Below are 24,934 nucleotides of genomic sequence, written 5' to 3'. Positions count from 1 at the left end.
AGGTGGATCACTGCTGCAGGCCCTGGTTATATACTACTTCAAATCCAAAACAGTGTTGGTGTGTTTTTCAAGAGCTCATTTGCAAGAGTTTTGCAGGAGTTCATCATACACAAGAACCTTCTACTCAGTTGCTCAGGACAGATAGATGTGATGTAGTATAAGCAGGGGAATGCTGAGTGGAAATTGATTAGTTTGGTTCTAGGATATAGCCTACAAAAACTCAACAGGTTTTCCACAGGAGCACTACAAGAAGGTACTATGTATAGTTAGTGCTCATTTTGTGCTGTCTGAAACTAGGAAGAGTTTCTACTTTGGAAAGGTTATAGTTTTAGTTTGGAAAATGGAAGACATTTTTGAATTCCTTATTGAAAATTAATTTTTTATTTTTGACAGAAATATAAAATGTTTCTCTCTGATTTTGCAGAATGATGGTCTCAACGCAGAGTTTTCCAGAACAACCAGTCTGATCTGATTGTGTTGATTCATTTCCCTTTGGTCTGTCTGGCAAAGACATATGGGTCCAGAAAATGTTTTTCCAGGGGAAGTGTCAGTTTCAGTCCTGCAGACAGCTCCCAGGCTGGGAGTCCTCTGAAAGAGACAAGATGGGAAGGAGGCTGCAGGAATCAATCAATCAAGTGGTGCCATTAGCAGGCAACAGTCTGCAGAAACGTGTTCAGAAAGCCCCAGAAATCCCAGATACACTGCTCTTTTGCAGGTTGCTATAGTGAGCATACACTTGGTCATCTCACAAGGGAGAATGGGATCATATGGCCTAATTCTGCTGCTGGACAAAAATACACATCCAGAGGGACCTAGAGAAAAGGGTGCCTAGAGAAAAAAGGGATAGTCTTATGCTTCTTATGCTCCAGAGGCCTGCTTAAGCAAGTCTCTCCTGTACCCTGGGCAGTCTAGGGGCAGAGGAATGTTGTTTTATTGAGAACTGTTTGACTGCATATCAGGGAACCTAAAAACCCTTTGAGTTTGATTCTAAAATTTCCTTGCACTTCCAGTGCTTTGGTTCATGGCATGGCTGCTGCAAGCTGGGGGTTGCTGGCCTGGAAAAGCACTGGCCCTGTTGGCTGTGTCACCCATGTCCTGCAGTGTGAGCTGCCGGGAAGCCAAGCAGCCAATGGGACCAGCCACACAGGCTTGGACCCCTCACAATTCTTCTTTGAAAGACTTGGCAAAACCGAAAGACTGGATGTTTCAATGTTAACAGATCAAGCTTTAATCAGAAAAGAGTCATGTTGGAAATTTCTTGGGCAGAGCTGCTCTCTGTATCCTGAGACTGGCTAAGAAACAATGTGAAAGGTGAACTTGGCTCACTGGCTTTTACTTCTTTGACCTTCCTTGCCCAGAGTGGTACATTCTGCAAAGCATGGTGCAGCTGTACTCTTTGGAGGAAGAATAGGAATTTTCTTTAACTAAAGATGTCATTTCCTGTCTCTCATTGAATTCTTTTCATATTCATGGATTTAGTGCTGATGAGAACCATAACTACATGTTAAAAAGACCATCCATTCCTTAAAAACGCCTCTTGTAATAGCCAAAAAGGCCAAAAAAGGTAATGAACAACATCTTCCTCTGAATTTTTGACTCATCTAATCACCTAAATTAATCAGTGTTAGTGAAAAGTATGCAGCTTGGTGTGACCATCCAGGACTTTGTCTGGCTCCATGACTTACCCTGCCTTGCCTGTGTATCCAGTGTGCTCTGGCATGGGATTATCCTCTGTCCTCAGGTGCTTGCCATACTTAACACTGTGTAATAAGACTGAATTCAGGACAAATGTTGGCTATGACAGGAAACTACTTCCAAGAAGCTGTAGGTCTACTTTAGGTCTTTTTGGATCAAACTTTCATCTCCAATTTAAATCCAATTTAAATCCAAGAGTTTATCTTTCACACCTCTTGAAAGCAGAACCTAGAGCTAAGTATTGTCTTTGAGCACTATTCTGGGCCCTGCCTCTGTGACCTTCCATGCATACGTACATGCTTTAGTGACAGTCTTAATAGTCATGGTTGTGTGTGGAAAAGGCAGGGATGAAAGTAATGCCTAACTCCAGGGTGTTCTTGCAAGCAATGAGGAATAGTGTCTGGGAGGCACTGGTTCGTAAGTTGGGGTTCCCCCTTCCCCCCGCTGTGCCACTGGTTTGCTGTAAAATCCTTTGCAAATCATTCACCTTCTCTGTAGGTTCAGTTTAGCTTTTGTACAGCAGGAACAATGATTCCTTTCATCTCTGCATCCACAGTGGTGATTGCACGGGGCTAACAAGGAGTAATGCAGCCTTCAGGGAGCTGCAGTGCTGAAGCCACTCTAGCGAGTGTTTTGTGCTGGGAGAAGAATAGATACTTAAAATATTTAATCAACAATTGCTGGGTATATATATCCCCACTTCTGGATTAAATTCTCTTAGTGATTTAGGGCACTATTATGTTTTCACCTCTTTTGTTTATCTCATGTTCTCATCAATTGGAGCTTCACTTTAGACCATGATAAAACACTTTAACTGTGTCTTTATCAGCTATAGTTGTATATTCTGTATATTTTTAACCTTTTTAAAATAGCAAATCCATTCTTTTTTTTAAAGGGAATCAGTAATGAATTTCTATATGGGTTATACCTTGTAAAAAGATTATCTTCATTTGCTCTTTTTAGAAACTTTTGAGAAGGGAAGGCACTGTCCCAATGCACAGAAGCAATTTTTCTTTTCAATGGATCCTGTGACTCAAATCTAAACCTTTGCTCTCAGAGGAACACTTTTCTAATGTTTACTTACTGCTTGATTCCTGATAGGCAGTCTGGAAAAAAAAACAGATGAGGTGTTAGTCCTGAAAGCTATACTGCTTTATATTGTTTGAAAGGCAGAGATTGAGCTGATTTGTCTAGCAGCTTGCCTTTTCTCAGCTGGGGAAAAAAGTTCCTTTGTAGCTCAGACTTTTATCAACAGTCCAATAAAAGTGTTTTATATATATACATAAAAAAATCATACAACATATAAAACCTTTTATCTTGATGGCTCCAAAGTAGTTGACAAATTTGTCAAGTAATTTGTCAGCTACTTTCCTCAAAAGTTATCTCTTACTCCAGAAAGCTATCACAAAGGTATTTCTATGTTAGGTGAAATTATTCTTGCTACCAATAGCTTTGAAATAGCAATCAGACTTTGTAATGCATGCATCACAAAATATTAATCTACAAATTATAGAAATGTTTTCCTAGTCCTTTTTCCTAGATGAAAAAGGTTGTTGTGGATGGGAAAAAACTGCATGAACTGATGGGGATGCCTCCTTTTCTGTGGTACCTCTGGACCCATCCCAGGCTTGGAGGAGAAGAGCCTCTGGTCAAAGAGTGAGTTGTCTTCTGGGGCCTCATGAAGTTCCTCACAGCAATTTGCCCTTTACCTCACTAGTGACATCATGGCCTTCCATGGCTGCTATTCCATGTAAGCCTTATATATGAGCAGTGTTTGCCTCTTCTGGAAGGGCTCTGGATGCACATCCCACATGCATACACACTCTCAATCTGTGAGGCTTCATCAGAGGATCCTCTTGGCTTACTGAACCTTTCCCCTGTGCAAGCTGTTGGCTACCTCCTGAGCAAACTGCAAGGTGGCTGAGGGTTTCATGAAGGGATCCCTAGCAGGAGTGTGTTAATGGAGTCAAGTGCTATTTATTGGCTCCAGTGGATTTCACTGCGCCCTTGGCGCATTCGTTTTTCCTGTATGAAACTTGGCTGAAGGAGCCAGAACTGCAAGACATCATCCCAGATTCCAGCTGGGATGCGTAACTTGGCTACATGACACTCTCCCCACTGTACCCCCCTTAACTACTTCCCGTGTTAAATATTTTCTCAGGACTCAAAAGGGAAAGAGGAAATAATCTCCAGGCCAATGATTCTCATAAGTAGAAAAATTGCATAAATAAATTAGCAATGATTAATAGGAAGAAATTGTCACTTGTCTCACTTGCCTGGAAGTTGTAGCTTGCTGAAATGACAATCTTGGTGCTGGGGGCTTGGGATGCAGAGAGTGAATGATGGGGTAGGGATTTATTTTATATATATTTTCAAATTGAAAAAAAAAGTGTGATTTATTTTCCTTTGCTATAGCCTGCTCCAAATTTTCAGTTTTACATTAATAGCTGTGGGAACAGCAGTTCTTACTGCCATATACTTTAGCTATTAACACTGTGTCTGGTTTGACAGTGCATCTCTCAATTTATTTTTTTTTTATTCCCTTGCGATCATAAAATATGTATCAGCCTTCCTTTCTAATCTCCTTTGGCATGTCCAGCTAGTTATTTTGTGTCTTCCCTCCTTTTGAATTTGATTTTTCTAACAACATATACTTCATGAAAAAAAATAAGCCTACTATTAAAACTCCTTTTTCTTAAAATTTGAAACCTGATTTAATTAATATTTAATAGAATTATTTCTCCAGTAGCCCCTAACAGCTTTCTACCCAAAATGTTTGCTTCACTGATATTTTAATTGCTGTAATAATCAGCATTCTGAGTACGAGGTCTTTCCTCTAGCTCAATAAATCCATACTGGCTGAGTAAAGCATGTCTGTGATTTATGTGCAGATAAACAGCTTTGGATCCTATCCAATCACTTCATCAGTTTTAATTCGGCTGCCTAATCAGTAGCAAACAGGAGAGTTGTTTTTTGCTGGTTTGGTTGTTGGGGTTTTTTTTGCTTTATTTTGTTTTTAACAGGGTTGGGGGTGTTAATACAGGGTTTGGCATGTTCCCCAGAATGGCACGAATAGCTCCCCATTTCTCATCATCTTTGTGTCAAAATCAGCTGTAACTTTCTGAAAGAGTTTGTAAGAAGGGGATGAGATGCCAAGCCGTGCCTTTGGGCTTTCGTTGGTATCTAAGGAACCAGGCAGATATGCAGTCTGAACAGCGAGTCTGCTCTTATCTCATGGTTTATAAAGGACATCCCTCAGATGCCTGAGAAAAGTGGAAGAGCTCATACAGAAGCAGATTTTGTTTACCCTCTGTGTTTAGGGGTTGATGCCTTCAAAAAGATTTCCACAGCAATTATGTTACTGCAGTTGCTGTTTCTTGCTAGGCAAAGTGGCTTGGAAGGGTCCTGGAAGGTGCATGAGGCACTGTGGGGTGCAGCTGTGCAGGGCTGGGACAGGAGAGCTCACTCCCCCCTTTGCACCCTCAGCCTTCTGCTCACTGTACATGTCAGCCACAGGCACAGCACTGTACAAGCCAGAGGGCTCCAGATGACTCCAGACCGAGGCTCTTCGAGATTAAGGCTCGTGACCACAGTTCCTGACCTCATTTTTGTCTACAATAACCTAAGCAAATGTCTGTTAAGGTTAAAACACTGCACCATTTACATGATCGTCTATTAGTGCCATAGGTCAAGAGGTGAAGCATTCTCTGATTTATAAGCAGCCTCTGAAGGATTACAGAGAGCAGCCCCATTTTGGACATCAGATCTAGGGCAAGCAATACCATCTGTAACAACAAAGCTTACCTAAAGAGCTTAGCATGGTTTGGGTAGTAAACCATGCCTGTGTATCTATGAACCTTGTCAGCTCTCCTGGCTGCCTTCATTTCAGTGTCTAAGTGTGCCTGGCCACTCCATTTACACTGGAAAACTGCAAGAGGTGTTAGTAGCTCTTCCTGTGTATCTGACTTTTTCCTGTTTCTTCATAGCACCACTTGCTATGCAAGGAAGGAGCAGGCTTGGGAAAGCTGTGTAAGCTGTGTGGGTACCATTGGAGCACTTACAGGGCACATTGACTGGGAAGAGGACCCTGGCATTGCTACTGTATCTTCTTGGGGGTTCACATCATAACCCAGCTGACATATGCCCCTTTTCCCTGTTAAACTCTCCCAGTTCTGTGTTTCAGTCTTATCAAGAATCTCAACCAGAGCTGCGCAGTTCAAACTTTTGGCTCCGCTTTAATTCCTTGGACACACCCGTAGCTGTAGAGGCTTTAAATAGACTTTTGAATCATCATGAAATTCAGAGAATTAGGCTGGGCTGGAGGGAAGGGCAGGGCACTGGGTATATGGCATTTTGGGATCACTTCTCTGTGCAAATGTGGGTGTCCCAAGGGACCTTGAGTGAGGTGTGTAATCCATCTGCTGTGTTGTATTTTTTATAGCTTGCAAAAAGGGCAGTAACACCTTGTTGCCTTTGACTGGTGATGAAGAGAGAACAAAATCTATTAATGAGGAGAAGACATTTAGACATTTAGCTCCACCTCCACTAACAGCACTCACTGGGCTTTTTATCTGCAATGTTCGAAGCGTTTTCAAAAATGATTTGGCAATGTGTGTGGAGGGGAAAGTTTGGCCATTATACTGTTTTTATATTATGCTGCTATTTTTTAATTGATGACAGCCCTGTGGAGGGACTACCAGGCTTGGGACTCTCCTGGCTTTGACTAAGCACAATCTATAGGTTTGGTTCTCTTAAACTTAACAAGAGCTGTGAGCATTCCTGTTAAAATTGATGGGAAATGAAGTTCAAGAGTCCTGAAAGATGAAGACTATCCCATCTGTCTATCTGCTGCTTTAATGGAGAGATGAGAAAGGTTTCATGCTGTAACCTGGCAGGGAATTAAAACATCTGAGAAGAAATTTCAGGAGAAGGCTCAGTGTCTTGCAGATCAAAGGGTTCATTTAGGGAATCCTCTATTCTCTAGCCAAAGGGGAGCTATTATGTATAGAGAGGCAGTGTGCAGACCAGAATGATTCTGCTGATGAAACCTAGAGTTTGTACTGTCCAGTGGCTTATTTTATAGCAAGGGCTACCTGCCAGTCCTGGAGGTTTGAGCTAACAGATGGATCTTGTTTTCTCACAAGCTGGTATGCTGGGCTCTGAGCTGCCTCCTGGAATATCACTGAAGAGGCCTTTCCACTTTCACCATTTTAAAGAAGCAGGAGTTATCTGACAGTGAAGACTGAGTCCTTTTGGTGGGTGCTCTGTCACTCCTGGGCTCCTTTGGGTGTCCTTACCTTCAGGATTCAGCCCTGGCAGAACAGCTGCAGAAATGTTCACATCTTCATCCCTTTCCTGTGATTTCTTCCATGAGGAAAGACTGATAGGAGAAGGAAGGAAATGTGAGAGTCTGTATGAATGTCAGTCTTAATATGTTGAAAGAGAGGACTGTGAGAGCCTTTTCTGGGTTATGGAAATGTGATGAATGAAGTTTCTTGAAGGAAACAATTACTTCAGTCCTCTCAGTGAACTGCATGACTGGTTCCTCTGTTTCTGTGGTTTGGTTTTTTCCAGATGGTGCTACATTTATAATTACTTTCCTTTTTAATGTTTTTTTCTTATTTTCCCTTTCCCCCCTCCATTTCCCTTTTTCCCATTCACTTTTCCTGATTCATACTGTATAGAAGTCATTCAAAAAGTTACCAGGGTGCTAAGAAGTCTGCCTATGGCTAAAGTCTAATGGCTCATCCCTGAGTGCAGCACCTTACCCTACAGAAGCCCTCTGGCATTATATAGAATTTTGTCAGATCAGATACTAGTTTCCCTGGAAAAAGCATTTTGTCTTTTTAATATCTCTATTCCTTGTCTATGATGTAGCATTAGCAGCATATGCTTCTTCTCAGGAGCACAGTGAGGAAAAACCCATCTGGTTTGTGAATGCTCAGACATTGCTCTAATGGAAGCCATGTAAATAATTAGATAAATTATTTCACTGAGTTTGTCTGTCAAGCATAATAGGTATCAGGGTCAGAATCTCTTCACAGTGATACATTTTGTACTGGCTGAGTGGGATTTGTGCTCACAAGCCATTGTAAGGAAGTGTCCTCCAATTTTTGCTGTCTCTGTCTTTTCCCTGCCTACGCTTTTAGCTCTTTGATCTCTTATTGGTGAGCTCCAGGGAGCAGATACTATCATGGTCAATGTCTGCACTGTGCTCAGTGCAAAGAGTTCAGGCACAGGGTATGGCAGGTGGTGGTGCCATAACTAAAGGATAAATTAGTATGAACTAATTTAGAATTCGTTAGAATTTATCATAAGTTTTGCCTTTTTACTTTCATGAAACTGATGGGTGAAAACAGTGAGAATAACCTTTCAGATGTGGGTTTCTTGAGCAAATTTGTTCATTCTGAGCTTTGCTTTTGGTGTTTCAAAGAGGAGGTTTGTGGCTCACAGCCAGTGTGCAGGCTCTTTGCCCTGCCACTTCTGCTGTGAGACTGAGGGCAAACTGTGTAGGCTGCACTCATGCATCTCCATCTGGCTGCAGCTCCTACATTGACTTGAGTTCAAATAATTCTTGACTAATCTGAGTGTATCTGTAGTTCAACAGGCAGAATGGAAGGTGCAGTGAACTCCAACAGGAGTGAATGATGAGGCAGGGTGATGGATGGTGGGGACAGGAGTGTTCCTAAAGGGAGCATTGCAATGGGGAGTAAGATATGTGTTCATAGCCTACATTTCTCACTGGTGCAAATCTCCCACTTGGAAACTGGGACAAGAGTGATTCCTTGTCTCTTCTGTGAGGATGAAGCATTTAGTATTATGAAAAATTCAGACAGGGCTACAAAATTTCTCAGTCAGATTGATTGTGTTAAAATATTTTTTGTTTCTACAAACATTTTCTGCTACCCAATCTGTGGGCTAGAATTTTTTGCAGAAAGCAAATAATTGCAGCTGGAGCTAGTTTTGAAGTAACCTTCAGGTGAGCATTAAGGAAAATTTTTACATTGCTTTGTGGTTAAACTTAAATAATATTTTCACTACATTTGATTTCCAAATGATGTCAAAATTCTTCCCTATCTGGTAGAAGATGTAGTTAGAAATATCCACTGAAGACTTGTTTTCTGATATTTCCACAGGTCACTTAAGATTTTCCCTGGAGCATGACTTTGAATATGACACTTCAGTAATGCAGGAGCTGTAAGTAAATAATATCATGTTTGCAGCCCTTGTTTAAGAGCTGTGTTTGCACTCTTTCCAGAGCTTTGCTAGAGCTCATCTTTGCTAGGCTCTGTCTACCTCCCAACAAGCTTGTAGGGAAGTCACTGAGAGAAGACAGGGTTTCAAAGTCGATCGTGACATTTTAGATGCTTTGCTTTATCAGCTTGTTTAATCTAAGAATTCCAATAACGGTTGCCTAATCTGCAGGAAGAAAGCCCAAGACATCTGTCACTATTGCAGGAAATGTCACAAGCAGACAAAATTAAAAATATCTCATTAGCATCTATGAGCAGTGAATAAAATGCAGTAATAAATTACCAAAAGCTGGCATGCCATTGGTGCCCAGACACACTACAAAGGTCAAGAACCTTCTTTTGCTTGTGATACTAATTAAAAAGGCATACTAGAAGCTGAACTAATGAACCCTAGAGGCTGCTGACCTGGTCATGTATTTGTTGGCCTTTGGTAACTTGATGTCAGAGTTCAGTAGCTTAGGAGTCTTACCACTCCTAAGGGGTAAGCTTTTGGGCAATTCATGGTTGTGAATGTACAAAAATGGTACAGTTTCATTTTCCTTCTCAACTTTTTCTGTCTTTTTCAAAGTTGAATTAGTAAGGTGCTAATTTTGGTATCTCTTTTCTGAATTCTGCATTATTTTTCCTAATCAATTCTCTCAGATCTGCTCAATCTCCATTTAATTCAGTCAGCTACTCAACATCCAAACCTTTTGTAATAAAGAGAGTGCTAATTTTTCCATTTATTTCAATTGTCTTTTGTCAGGTGTTATCATATAACTCAATCATGCAGCTTTGGAATTTGTAATTTAATCAATAAAGGAGGGCATTTTTCTCAAGAAAATCAAGGAAGAAAGATCTTGAGGAAAATGCACAGTGAAAGGAAGGTGAAGAACAAAAAAGGGTGATAGGAACTGTAGTTAGCATTTAACAGCTGCACACCTTGGTGGCTGTATTTGCCTGGCAAGTATCAAGTAAAAGAGATACCACTACATTAAAATTAATGGATATAATGAGTTTACCTGTGCACTCATCTTGCAAAATATAGGGACAAGCATGGATAATACTTAAGTTGCTATGACAAGCACCTTGCACCATGTCCAGGTGTTGGTAACCCTGTAGAGAAGCAATACTGTTCACACAATCAGTTTGATATCAAGAGAGACACCAAAAAAAAAATTTTGCTGTGTGAGCTCCTCCAGCCTTTCTGCTCACATGGCTTTTTATTGTGTTGCTGTTGCTGTAGATAAGGGCAGAGGAGGGATGATCTGCATCCTCCCATGATGCGATCATGGAGGGGCCCGAGGCTTTGCAGCAGAGATGTCCCTGTCCACAGTAAAAAGTGTCTGTAGCCTGTGAACCTGCTCTGTTGTCCCTGCCTCTGGCTTTGCTTGCAGGGCTTCTGCTGCCCCACAGGTGGGGGTGGTACTGTGCTCTGCTGGCAGGATGGCTGTTCTTTGCTATCAGTGAGAGCTATTCTGGTTTTCTGCCCTGGCCCATCTGAAAGAGCATCTCTGTTACTCTGCCAGAGGTGTGAATTTTGCCCCAGGAGTGAGGTTTGTTTTGCATTCAGCCCCTGACAACATGCCTTTTGCACACTGCCAAGCAGCTTTGAGCAAGGCCTGGTTGGGAGATTGAATGCCCCACTGGAGAAGCACTTCTGCTGGGCCACAGCTGGGAGTCTTTCCTTGGCCCCTTGACTTCACAGAGAGGTTGCCTGGGCAAGTCTCAAATATCAGGCCTCTGTAGAGTCAGCCATGGTTTTGCTGATAAATTGCTTATAAGTATTATGGTCTCAACTTGGCAAAGTCTGCAAAACACAAGATTAAAGATATCAAAACTCTTCATTCAGAAAACATTAATATTTAAAATTACAGTAAATCGTTTGGTGTTTAAGGCATGTCACTGCTCCTTTGCTTATGTCTCTCCCAAGGCCTGGTTGCTAGTGCTATAGACACATTTTCTGCAAATCAAACATTGAGCCAGCTATTGAAACACCCATCTTGTGGGATTTTTAGAATATGTATTTTAGTTGAAGCAGGCATGTTAGTAAAAAAACTTAATAATAGAACATTTTGGAGAATTTTTAATACATGATGTGTGGCATGTGTCTTGAAGATTTTAGTACTCCCCTTGAGTGCTACTCGAGATTGAATAAACAGCTATCTAGAGAGTCTTCAGGTGCTTATTTTCAACCTGCATTGACAAACTTTTCCTGTGGTAAGAGTACAGCACTACAGTAAATAATCTTGCTTCTTCCCACCTTCCATCCCCAACAACACCCTAAGCACTCTACAATAAAAGCTGTCTCTTAATGGGGATAGGGTCTTACCTCAGGGTTTATTAAGTAATGAACATCATGGATTGAAAAATGCCTGAACAAGGATTGCATTGGAAGGGGCTGCCCACAGAGGTGGTGGAGTCACCATCCCTAAAGGTGTTCAAGAAATGATTGGACATGGCCCTCGGTGCCATGGTCTAGTTGACAAGTTGGAGGTCAGTCAAAGGTTGGACTCGATGATCTCAGAGGTCTTTTCCAACCTAAATGATTCTGTGATTCTATGTGAGTCTATGAAATGAAATGGAGATGAAATTGAAATTGCTTGGTCCTATATTTTCAGCCATTCTTGAATTCAAGTCCTGCTCCTGTTTTGCACAGCTGTAGCAGAAAGTTTTGGACAAGGAAGGTGTGGAGTGTGCCAATCAGACTGCTACAAAATCTACAGAACTGCAACTGGATGACAAATCACTCCCTCTGCCCTTGGAAAATATCATAGAAGCCTTTTCTTATATGAGCAATATTGTAAATATTGTTCATATTTTTTTCATAAACCTGTGTTTGAGTCTATTCTCCAACCTTTCAACAGTGCCAAAGGATTACCAAACATGTACCATATGATTGTTTATGATCCTTGGTCCCTTCTTGTGCTTTCCAAATAATGTCATCAAAGCCAGTGCTGTTCTGTCTGTTGTGTTTGGCCAAATATGAGAGCAGAGTTTCTCCCACGGAGTAGCTTAATGTGCTGTATTTGAAGATTGACTTTTGGAGCAATGACTCTTTGACTGGCCAAAGCAATCAGTGCTTTGCCCAGCCAGGCAGCTTAGGGAACCCAGCTCTAAGAAGCTTTCTCATGAGAACTGTGGCTGAAGACATTTCTCGGGGTTGATTTAGCACTCTAGAGCTCAGAGCTTTGTGGAACTGGAGCATCTTCAGAAGTAAGCAATGACATATGCAGATTGCTTTTCTGTCTTTCCCACAGTAATGACCTCCTCCTTCCATTTAAAAAAGATAAAATTTTGAATTGTACTTTAATCCTACTTTATAGTGGTATTTTACACAAAATCACACCAGTGTAAAGTATGTCCAAAAATATTTACATATATGTTCATTGATTTTTCTCCACCTGCTTTTGAGCTACTGAAACATTTTGAAACACCTGCTTTGTTTGGTTTTGTTGTTTTGGTTTTTTTTTGTCCTGCTTCCAGCACCAAATCACCCATTTTAGTGATTCAGTGCTGATCCGGAATTTGGGGGGAAAGAAAAGAAACACTGCAACCACTTTTAGTTCATCTCCTAAAAGATGTTGGGGTTTGCTTCCACTGATTTTGAATTCAACAGGCTGCAGAAGGACTGTGTGTCATTTAGCTATTAGACATTTTTGTTTTCCTGATCATTGTGAAGTAGCATCATTAACACAGGCAAATTACCATGCTTCACTGTGCTGCGTCCATGGTACATTAGAGGCCCTTTTCCATTGGTAAAGCTGAGTCTATTCTTCTGTAAAATCAGGGGCCCATTGGCAGTTCTTTGGCAAGTGAGACAGAGGGACTATTTAATGGGAAGAAGAGTAGTCTAATAAAAGGGGAAGAAGTCGAACATGACAAGTGCAAGGAAAGATAGCAGAATGTTGGTTTATAAATCACTGCATAATTGGGCCAAAATATTAATCCATTTTCACAGGGCCAGAGAGAAAGAGGATGACAGTTTTGGGGTAAATGAGTTGTGTGATTTTTCCAAAGTGCATTTTAGAGAAGTCAAGCACTCTATCCATTTCTCTTCCCAATGTGAGTGCTGTGATTTCAGGCTAATGGAAAATGGTTTGTATTGCTGAATTTTCTTTTTTGAAATGGTGTATTGGCTTTTGGTGAAGAACTTGGACTTATGCTTGAATATGCCTGGATTTTACAAATACGTTTTTAGTTTAATAAGATGAAACCAATTAACCAGAAAAGTCATTGCCAATGGATTTTACAAGTACATAAAAATATATTGCTTTTTCTTGAAATATTTCATCACCTTCCTGAATGTTCCTTTTTCTTTCCTTTGCCACCAGTGACAAAGCACTGTGATAATTTGTTCCCTTACACCCTTTCCTGAAAACATTGATCTCTGGCCCTGATTGTGTATCTGTGTGGGGGGAGATATTAGGAATGTGCATATGCATCTATTTATTTCTGACTCAGTGCTTATTTCTTTCTCCGGTGTTGTTCAGTGTGTTTAACTTGTGGCCTGAGGAAAAACAGAGCACACAAGCTATAAAAGAGTTGTTCTGAAAAGGTTGCCTAAAGTGGCACAGGACCCAAGGACTAATGAGCAATCTCTCAAAGCCAGGTATGCAATAATGCAACTGCTGAAATGTTTGGCACAGCCCTTGGTTGTTACCCTTCTGGATCTCTGGGAGCAGTCATGTCTCCTGGAAACTCTTTGGAGGTCCCTCATTATGTCAGATGTGCCTTGCAAGTGAGGGTGGGGACAGAGACCCACTATCCTGCAGTGGCACAGAGGTCTGTGGAAATGAGTTCTGGTTTCTGCCTGCCTGTCTCTGAACAGGAATGCTCATTTAATTACCTGTAGCAATATTTTACTTGGAGGAGATTTAAACATGAGGCCCCACCAGCCTCCTCTACCCCTAAATTTCCATCAACTCAGCCTGCAAAGAGGGCTGGGTAGCACTCAAGACATGGATGCATATTGAGGAATTGTAGGATTTCTATTTCCATTACCTCAGCCTTCCTCATTCCCTTGTAGCCTTGCCTTCTGCTTAAAATGCAAAGGATATTAACTTCTATGAGCATATGGGGCGGTAACCCGGGCAGGCACTGCCTTGGGATGACATGGTTTTCCCTGCTCTGATCAACTCTGTAAACTGAAGCATAAAGAGCCTGCTTTGATCCCTAATAACTTTGCTAGTTTGCTTTAGTTACCAGTTGATACAGAGATGACTTAAACATGGTACTTTGGGGTAAAATATAGAATGTTTGTCCAAGTAAATGGCAATGAAACATAAAGTTAGCTGTTGCAAACAGACATCTCTGTTCACATCTTTTGCCCAATTTGTCAAGAAAACATCTGTATCATCTAAAAAAACCCCACTAAATTTTGGTAACAGGAAAGTCTTTAATTCTTTTCTCCTGCAAACTGTGGGAGTGCCCTGCAGGACAGTGCCCTTTTTGCATCACTGCTTTCATTTAGCAGTGGTTCTCACATTTTAAAAATAAGTTTAGATATTTTACCAGCATCCTGACATTACTACTAAGGCTCTGCATATTTACCATAGAACTGATGATCTAGTTGAAGGAAATTATTACATGAGAACTTTAAAGGAGATACACGTTCAATGGGGTGTGAACTTCAACACAAACCTAACAGTTGCTTAAAGTCCTTCTGGATTTGTGAAACTGTCCAGTGAGCCACACCAAGTTGTGAGTGATGCTACCCTTCAAACAGGCAGGACAGCCCAACACCTCCTTCCAGTAGCTGTGGTGTGAGCAGCACGTCCAAGCTCGTCCACTGTTTATTTAATTCTCACTTTTTTTTTTTGGCCTGTGTTGAATTCCTGGCCTGTCCTTCATATTAAAATGACCTTGTTCCTCCAGGGAAACCTCCCCTGCTTCAAATGAATGGTACCAACACCAAATAGCTGCTTTGTGGTATCCAGTTTTGTCCTGCATTTGTTTTAAAGCTTCCCAGGAACCCTTGGCTACTTCGTGCAAACTGTTAACTTGAGGGTAATAATTTTGTCTGGGTTTTGTCACAGAAATTCAATTAAGGAGGATTATGAACACAGTTGTAGGCCTGTTTCATTTACAGTTGTAAATGAAACCCAGGCCACACACTGATATTTTTTATAGGAAAGGAGATGCTGTGTAGTTTTGAGTGGCTGAATTACCTGCATGTTCCTTTGTGTGGTTTCACTTATTGCAGAAGGGAGGGGAGTGAGACTTAGAAAAATTAATAAAAAAGTGATAGGAAAGCAGGAAAGAAATCACCAAGGGAAAAACTATCCCCACTGCTTTTCCCTAGGAGGCACACATCCCTTCCACACATAATAAACTCCACAGGGAATTTCTTCCTCCTTAGAAAACATATCCCAAAGGGCAGGAGTGACTAGTCTTTTATTTATTTATTTATTGTAAACAAAGAGCAATATTCTGTTTTCATGACCTTGATTTGGCTTCAAGTCTCTGAGCCACTGGGGACAAGGCATAAGGTTTCACTTTTTTTTCATTTCTTATTTCTGGGCCATAGAAGCCAACATTTTATTCCTTTTTTCTCTTTTCAAGTTTTTCTGCAAGCAGCTGAATTCTCCAGGTGGGAAAGAGGAGAGTAGGGGGAAGGGAGGAAAGAATGTTTGCCATATTGGAGCAAAATGATAGTCCCTGCAGATGCTGGCTCCAGGTGGAAGCAGCATGTTTGGAGACAATGAAACAAGAAGGGAATCTGTTTATTTGGGAGACGCCTTTTTAAGTTATGAAGGGCAAAATAAAGGCAAAACTTGTTTTGATGTCCTCTGATGAAATGTCTGTGTTTGTAGAGGAGCAATATATCTCAGCTTTGCATTGCAAGAACAAACTTGGGAAATACCTTGCACCACTCAGGAGATATGTGAAAGGCATGGTACTTGGGTCACCCCTTCTGCCTTATGCAGGCTTTGTCCCACAGCTTTGGGCTCTGCCCTCTAACCTTTTGCCTGGAAAATCCCACACTGATTTCCCCAGGGTGTTACCTGCCTGAAGACATAAAGGATAATGCTTAGCTCCCATATACTGATTTTTATTCATAAGGAGTTATCACCATTTTGCAGATGGGGAAGAGAGAGGTGCTCAAAGGTGGAATCATCCCCAGCTGAGTCAAGAAAAGGCACAGTAGTCCCAGTTCCCTGGATGAAGTGAGTACTGCGGTGTCTGCTGGAGGACCTACCCAATGCATCACCTTTGATTAAAGCTCTCCCCAAGTATACTCTATTTAACAACTTGTTTGCCTCTTGTTTCTTACTTTCTTCCTGATCCTTCAGTTCTGGGAAGGGTTATGCTGTCCTTACTGTGGTTTCAGCTACATGCCTAAGAGGCTTACTGGATTCTTCACCAGATGAGGGGAAATAAGCTCTTTAGTTTCTAGCTTTAGATCAGATACTGTTTCTGTATCTCTCTCTATACAGACTTGGCACTGTTGAACACTGAAAGAGAAGCAGGCAGCTTATTAACTCTCAAAAACTTCAGCAAAATTCACTGTAAAGTGATGCAGTGAAGTGTGAACAATATCTACTTTTGCTTCACATCCAGGACAATTCATCTTGTGGTAAGGGGCTGTTACAGTATTTTATATTTCTCAGTTGTTTTGTGGTAGAGTTGTATGGTGTCAAACCAAACTTCTTGTTGAGGTAAAACCTGGATGAAAATAATGAAAGGCCTTATATAAACGATGATCTGTGAGTCTCTTGCATTTTGGACACCTTTTCTAGAGAGGTTAGGACAACTGAAATCAGTGGCCTCGGCAGCTTTCAGACCAGGTGAACATGGCTTTATGGAGAGTTTATGACTAGATGGATTTGAGTGTGAATAACCTCGCAGAAGTCAGTGGATTGACACAAAAATAGTGGGGGAGAAAAAGAAGAGGATTGGTATTTTGCATAGCTATCAGATTATTTTGTTACAACTGATTGGGACAGTCTGTCATAATCCAGTTTTGTTGTGTAGTGGAGGAAGGAGATGAGCATCTCCAGAGGGTGACTCACCTGAAGGGCCTTCCCATGGGTGACAAGAGCTGACCTTCAGGACTGATGATCTCCTGCTGATGAAGAAAGGCCTTGCAGCCTAGCTAAGCTCAGGTGAATAAAGTAGGGTGAGATGAATCTCTGCCTACATTTCACTCACATATTTTATATTTGGTAGAGTATATAAAAATAGTCCCTTTTTTTTAGCATCTTTCAATCTGTAGATAGTAGAGTTTGATCCTTAGCCAGCATAAATGAAATAAACTTCAGTACTAAAGAGCTGACTTTGATGGAGTAACTTCTGCTTTGCTCCAGTTCAAGCAGTTTCAATCTCCACAGAATTTTCTGGGGTCATTTCAGTAGTAAGCTTTCTAAGCTTTTACCTAAACTTCAGCAAAAGGACAGAAAGAGGCTGCATGGTATGTAAAGTACAGATGATTTCAGGCGATACCTTATGATTTAGATAAAGCATTTTAGATTCATGACATCTGGCAGCATTGCTCTCTCAGAGTGTAGCAGAGAAATAATCCCTTCAAATCAGCTCTGTTGGAGAGTGAAACATTTTTCACCAGCCTAGTTTAAAACTCATGTCTGAGCCTTTCTCTCCTGCTAACTGGTTCAGCACAAACAAACAGTGCACACAGGATGTAGCTGTTTCAGCAGTTTCCCTGGAACTTGCTGTACATTTAAAATTATTTTCTAGCTTTTTTTTTTTTTTTTTCTGAACAAGGTTTTTTACATAGAAGGTAAAATGTGTAGTTAAATCATAAAGCTAGATAAAGTATTGTGAGCCTGTGTTGGACTGAAGTCCTTTTCATGCAAATAATGACTTTATCTGCTTATTATGGAAGAATTGAAAGAAGTGTGGGAAAGTAAAACTGAAACATACTCAGGAGCCTATATTTCAGCATGGTGGGGGAGACTGACCATTAATATGGGAATTAATAACCCTCTAAAGCCACCTCATCTGAGCAGCAGCATAGGAACTGGCAGTGCAGAATGCACAGCCTAATTCTGTTTCAGAAAAGCTAAAATTAAATGTTTGTTACAGCTTTATGTGCATACACTCTCAGCAGGAGCCGTTTTCATTCCCTTTAGGCAAACTCAGAAGAGGTTGAACATTTAACAGCCTTGAACTACCCAGTCTGTGTGCCATATGTACACAGCACTGAGCCATGCCTGTGTTGTCAGTCTTTAGTCTTCCTGAAAGGTGGAATCTGGCTGGTTGCTAGCAATTCATGTCCTTGGAGGCACTGGAGCAAAATGCTGATGTTGATCAGAAAGGGAAGGTCTGAAATTGTAAGTAAACAGAGAAGATCCATCATGCATTCACACAGATGATAAAAGGCTGCCAGTGGCAGTCTGCTTATCAAATAACTAGATTTATTCAAATAGCCTGTGCTCTCATTAAATAGTTTGCTTTTCATGTTTTTGTTTTATTTCATCTTACCGAAGGTGTCTGGGGTTTTTTCCCAAACCTATTATTGCTGCCAAGGCAAAGTGGCTAATTTAGAACATTTCTTCTGTTAATAGCTAAAAGCAGCATGGACTGCAGTGTTCTCCTCTCACTGACATCTTTTCACAGGACCTCAGAGAAAAGCCAGTCCCTGTCATGAAATCTGAGATTCCTGGAGAATAAATGAGAAAAAATAATGTAGTAATTGTAAGTTTGTTCCTTGCAAGATGATAGTGCTAGTGATAGTGCCATACATTTCATTTAGCATAAGCCTAGTGCTGTCAGCTATGCTCAAAAAATGGGGGAGAACTGATAATTTTTAATCAGTAGAGACAAATGAAATGCAGAAACAAAAATGTTGCTAGCATGATATGATACCCCTGTGCTGAAAGGACCATTCCTTTCCTAACTCACTGAGGTATCACATTTTCTGTTTTTGTTCCCAGTGGAATGAGCTTCTGCTTTCCTCCTTTTCTGAAAACATTTGTAAGATAGGAAGTGGAATATTAATAATTGAAAATGCAAGTTTCAGTAATGCCATTTGCATAAGGGTGTTTCTTGACCCACGGAGGATAATCACTGTTTGTTGGAGAAAATATCAACAGAGAAACCGTGGGAGCCTGATGGATCTAAAAGGCTACCTGGCAATAAATTTATTCCTCAAATGAATCTTAATGTGGTTCCCAAGACTGGAATTCTCTATTTGTAGCCTGCCTTTTTTCCTGGAAGAAAAAGTGATGCACTATCAAGAGATCAATATCCCCCAGTACTGGATGTGATGCCAGTGTGCAGATATTTACCATGGAATAAAGGTTTTTTTAAACAAAGAACATGGACACAAGTCCTTCCTCCTGCAGGTTTTACTTGTTGAAGTTTAACAGTCCCAGTGACCTTTGCTGATTCCTTCTCCAAAAGCATTTTAACAATGAAGCGCATGGAACTCAGCAGCTGGGGTTAAGACTGGTTTGGCTCTGCTGATATTTTAACGTGTCGTTTCAGGAATTGTGGTTTTCTGTTTGGACCTTTTGGGGTGTTGTTTGTTAAGATGCTTATGCAGAGCCATCCTTCCATGGTGCTTTGAATGCCAGTGGTACCAAAACATTACTCATAAAGTGCGCACGCTGTTACGATTCGTGACTTTAACTCTTAGTATATTTATAGGCCTCATTTCCATTTTTTGTGGTCTCATTAATGGAGCAGCAATAATAAATTGAAATGTTAATGGGGGATCATTCCACCAACTGCAGAAAGTATTAATGAACTTGATACAATAGTTGAAAGGAAAATAACTTTTGAGTAGTGTAATTTTTTTAATCATTGCCGCTGGTTCTCTCCTTCCAAACATGTGGAACTGGGACAGTTTCAAAATTATGAAAATGATTTCATGCAGACAATCAGCTGAATATGTTGCATGGGAGTTGCACTGTTTACAGAAATTCCAGGGGGGGGGCAACCATTCTGTAAGTGAAGCATGAGGAGACTTTGCTGTAGTCATGGTGGTAGAAATAGAAACCCAGAAAGCACATTTTGTCTGTGTGAGTTAATGAACTTCATTAATGGAGAGTGAAAAACTGGTCCTCCTTGTATGAAATGGGCATTTCACATCCTGTTGAGAAATACTTGGGGAGAGTGTTAAGATGTGGTTTCACAGAGGACTTCAATTGGATTTTAAGGCTTGGTCCGTTAGTATCTGTGGAGTTGTTCTCTCCTGAGGGAGAGAAGTTACACCATGGGACAATCCTCAGCTGGAAAGAAACAGTACCAGACACCATCCAGCACCTTCCCTAGTGCCACGTTGTCAAAGACCTCTGTGCTGAAATTAGTTACAGCTGTGAAGACATTTCTATATGCACGCTTAGAAGTTGAAGGCTAAAATTTGTAATACATTTGGAGTAAATTTGCATTCTGGCCCCTGGTACAGAGCATCTGTTTGAGTCTTTTTGCTGCTTAGTTCTGGAAAGTTTGTTCCCAGCGAGTTTTCATCTCTCTGAGTACATTCATTAATCCTTTTTGGACTTAGCTTACCCACAAATATAGAAGAAGCTTTGAAGTGCATTGGCAACTTTTCACCACCCTTCTTTCTTTTGTTTTGTTAAATAGTAAGTTTAAAGGTACTAGAGTAGGTCAAGAATTGCATGCTTAAACTGTTTGTTTCCTGCAAGAAAAGAGACTGGCATTTAAACGTGCCATTCAAGCTAATCATCTCATAATCAGGAGTTTACTGACCTAGAAACTTAATCTAGTCCTGTGAGTTAAAGTATCTGCAACTTTTTTTTTTTTAGAAAACAGAAAAAAAATTATTTTCAAATGAGGCATGTGATTAGTCTAATTCTCTTGTTTTTTGTAGATACCATTAATTTGAAAATTACTTCTGTGAGGTGCTGTTATCTTGCTTCTGTGCAGGCAAACTGTGAACCCTAGCCCCCTGAACTAAATGGAGAGTGACCAAATACATATGAAAATGGACAGATAAATGCCAATGCAGGCCCATTTATAACAGGAAGAAAGGAAGGAAAAAAGAAAAAAGGGAAGATTATCTGTCTAGCCTTATTGGCAAGTGATCAGAAAAGTGACTGAAAGCATTATATTGCATTTTTTCCTGCTTAGGGTTTGATAAAAAACTCACCAAAATAAGTGGGAAACTTTCCATGATGTTCTCGATTTTGGGCTGGGAGGCCCAATCAACACTTACTCCGTCTCCCTGCAACAACTTGCTAAGTGCCTCAAGCAAATAAAGATATTGTCAACAGCCAGCACTATCAATACTACTTGGCACTGGCAAAGGAAACTCATCTGTTGTTGGCAAAATGACTCCTCAACATGTAGAGAGGAAAGCAGTTGCCTTGAATATAGATATGGGAATAACCCAGTCATGTGGCATGGAACCCCATATGTTCAATAAAGAGTCGTTTTTAGATAGACAAGTGACCTTGAAACACTTGTAACAGTTTTCTGCATCATCACCTTTTAAACTTCTTACTCTTTAGCTTTAGTTCAGTTGTATTTATTTTTTCCCCCGTTTTTTTTAATGTCTTTTAAAGTTCAATGTGTGCAGATTTGGTTTGGGGATGGAGGTGGAGCACAGCTGGTGGAGTGGAGGAGCGGGGAGGGAGATCTTTTTAAAGAGCTAAACTTGAAGCCAGAGAAGATACTGCATTTATAATGTTCCCATTCTTCCCAATACTTAACAAGAAAAATGATTGTGTGTGTGTGACGTGAATATTCAGCACAGAGCTTTGGTAGCTGACCGCTCTCTTTTCACAGCCATCCAACCGCACACACATTCCTAAGGGATTACCTCACTGCCAGCGCTCCTCAAAGTGTGGGATACGCAGAAGCCGACCAACTGCAAAGCTCCTTCCTGCCTGCTGCGGTGCTGGTTTTAGGCAATGACCTTTAAAACCACAAATCTAACCCTATGTCTACCCCCAAAAAGATTTTTCATTTGTTAGCTAAATGAGAGAGATGCTGGGCAGTAGGGTAGAGTCTGTAGGTTACATGTAGAAATTCCTTTCCAAGCTTTCCACTCCCCTTTGGCTCCAAACACTCAATAACTTTCCAGCCAGAGAATGTTTGTCCCTTCCTTCTCCCTCTCTTTTTTTTGTGTTCTTCCCTTGTTTTGCATATTCTGACAGCACTGTTTACTTCAGCCTGCAGCTCCCTCTGCTTTGTGTGCTTTCTCTGTCTCACAATTGCATAAATAAATCACTAAAGAAAATTTGCATTTGATGGGAATTTTTAGCTGATCTTAAGTTTTATGGATGGAATATAATATATGTGAGTTGGCTTAATTAGACTGAATTATCATTTGTGACACAGAGGTCTTTATCTGTACAAGACTATTTTTGCCTGTTGTATTTTTTGCTATTAAACATGCCAGTGGATTTGAAAACCCAAGGATGACAGGTCTCAGAAAGTATCATCTCTCTTGTAGCAAAATATCTGCTTATGCCAAATGAAGCAAATCAGCATCATCACAGAGCTGAACAGTTAATTTATGCCGCGAATTTCTAAATGCCAGGGGATAGACTCTGAGGCCCATAAATGTTGTAGCACCCTCTATACCCTGTTGGTGACTTGAGTCACACTAGAGGAGAGATAGAGTCTGGCAAAATGGTTTAGATCAAGGGAAAATTGACTCAAAGTTTGTCCAGTGTTTCTGTGCCCTGATACCTACATAGGCTGAAAGTGGTTTCCTTGCCCCTCCCAAGCAGTGGTGTGTGCCCCGGAGCGCTGCTGGATTTGGTTTGTGAGTGCAGGGGTTTCTGGAGGGGCTGGAGGGTGGGCACAGCTCTCACTGCAATTGCTGAGGCTGCAGACACACCTTGCCCCTTCCACCACACAGGCTGGTGTTTTAGCACCTGCAGAGCAGTGGGGAGCACACGGGAAATTTGTCTCATCAACTGCTGCAGCTTTATTTCAGAGGCATGAAGAACCAGCCTCCCAGTTCCCATTTTCACCCTGTTCTTATAATCTGAATTGAAGTGTGGAAATGCCATTTTAACCCTGGAAATGCCATTTACACACACCCAACTAGAGCATGTTTAATCCATCCCTCTGCCCAGGAACTTGGTCTGTGGTATTTATCCTTCCACGAAAATCAGGAAGTGCATGAGCCTTCTGCAGGATCCCCAGATCTGGCTTCACAAATCACACGTTCTTGGGAGGGTTCCATAGGAGTTCTGACTTTTTGACTGTTTCTCTGGAACAAGGCTGGCAAAGTGTAGCTTGAAATTGTCACATTGATTAATACTAATAATATCAGTGCAGCTCCCCAAAGTGCGTGAGGGACTGATTGAAGTACTAGTTCCAATTTATTTATTTTTCAGGCTAAAGATTTCCACACTTGCACAACTCTTTGCTGTCATTTTCCATGCAAGGGGTCTGCGTGCCCCTGAGACTGATACTGCATCTGCTTCTCTGCAAAGACAAAGATAAACTGGTTCCTGGTGTGTTGTTCTTTCACTTACTCCTCAGCATAAGAACAAGCAATAAGAATGCATTTTAGATGTTAATGAAATTAATGAAAGCCAGATCTCGGAAACAGCTGAGATTGTTGACTGTCTCAGGCAGATTTTTACTTCATTTCAATTACAGATGAGCCAGTACCAAACCCCTGATTAGAATTGCTCCAAATTTTGGATCCACATCTCTCAGCTTCGCAGTTTTGACCAGTTTCCAGTGCTTAATTTTCTTCCTGTTTTTTTACTTTTTCCCTTCTGGTTTTACTCCAGGTGTTTTAATGCTTTAATTTTGTCTCTGTGAAAGACTGGCCTCATGAAGGGCATGAGATGTGCTGCCATAGGTCCCACTGGGGCTGCAGAGGCATGATTTGGTTTCAGGATGTGCCTGTACACTCTGGGAGAGCTTGTACTAGACTTGGGGCTGAGAAGCATTTTTGTGCCATCTCGGCAGGCAGGTGGCTGTCCCTGCTGCCATCCTGGCAGCTCAGTAAGGCACAGTCCCTGGGAAGTCCTAAATGGCAAATGTCTTTCTCCCTGGCCTGAAATGGCTGTGACTCTTGGCAAGTCTTCAGCTGCAGAATCTTACTGATGGCTTGTTACCATGCCTTCACTGATAACTCCAGACCGTCCCATGGACAGTGCTGTGTTCTCAGTCTGCATTTATCTAAATTTCACTGTGAATTTATACTCTGATTAAAAAAAAAATAAATATTAAAATCTCCTGGAAACAGTGTATTAATAATGAGCAAATTCCTTTTCTTGTCTCCTGGATATAAGGGGACCTAAAGCTTCTCCCTAGGGAGAGTGAGTGGTCTGAACAATCCAGTTAAAAACCTCAGAGGCAGCAAGCACACCTGAAAGACTGGTTTATTATATTTGTTCTTTCATTGCTGTACACAAATCCCAGGAATAGTGTTACTTTGGGCCCACAGATATTGTGCCGTGCATTTTTAGGGGAGGTTGAGAAAAACAATAATGGTAATGGTTTTAAAAACATTGATAAAAGAGGAAGGGGAAAAATAATTTACATTAAATGCTACAGTGCTTCATTTACACAATATAATAAAAAGCAAATTTTGTGATTCAAGTAATGATTGCAGGTTATTAAACTGGGCTTTAAAGGCTTCATAAATGAAAGCTTTTTAATAAGTGATGAACGTGGATGATTATGCTCTTGGAAATAGAGAGAATCTTTATTAAGCTTGGCACATTTGTTCTCCACCCACCCACTTCCCTTTTGCTTTACTTTGTCTCTGGATCACTGTCACAAAAATGTGCCAGTGGGACAAAGCTTGAGTTGGGATACTACATGGGAAATTACCACATTCCATGGGTACAATGGCCTGGAGAACATGACATCTTGGGAAGAGGCTGCAACACCATGGATTTGCTGTGGTCAGTGGAGGGGGCGTGGGGCAGCTGAAGGAAGTGGGAGCCGAATTCATCAGCAGATGGTTTCTGTCTATGTGTGTAAGAGAGCTCTTCTCTGCCATTGTTGAAAGGTTGAGCAGTGCACTCACCAAGACATGAACGTTGCTCTCGTGGGGCACCTGTTCAGTTGGGAATTTGGCAGCTGATTCAGAGCACAGGAAC

General features: G+C 41.1%; 1 protein-coding gene across 10 annotated transcripts in view; it reads left to right on the top strand.

Moving 5' to 3' along the window:
* SEMA5B (semaphorin 5B) overlaps window positions 1–24,934 on the top strand; it is a 281,295-nt gene that overhangs the window by 93,940 nt on the left and 162,421 nt on the right. For 6 of the 10 annotated variants that reach the window (XM_086898533.1, XM_086898532.1, XM_086898529.1 and 3 more), the window contains one exon: window positions 8,832–8,892. The exons of 1 other annotated variant lie outside the window; for it this stretch is intronic. The gene's annotated coding sequence lies outside the window, so the exon portion shown is untranslated. Of the gene's footprint in view, window positions 1–8,831; window positions 8,893–16,012; window positions 16,097–16,366; window positions 16,507–24,934 lie in introns of all 10 variants that reach the window. 3 more of the 10 variants (XM_086898536.1, XM_086898537.1, XM_086898530.1) reach the window with 2 other exon arrangements.

Source organism: Cyanistes caeruleus, chromosome 7, assembly GCF_971803275.1.
Source record: "Cyanistes caeruleus chromosome 7, bCyaCae1.hap1.1, whole genome shotgun sequence".
In the NCBI taxonomy this organism is placed as follows: domain Eukaryota; kingdom Metazoa; phylum Chordata; class Aves; order Passeriformes; family Paridae; genus Cyanistes; species Cyanistes caeruleus.
Note: the sequence above shows the minus strand (reverse complement) of the source record. Positions and strands in the feature narration are given on the sequence as shown.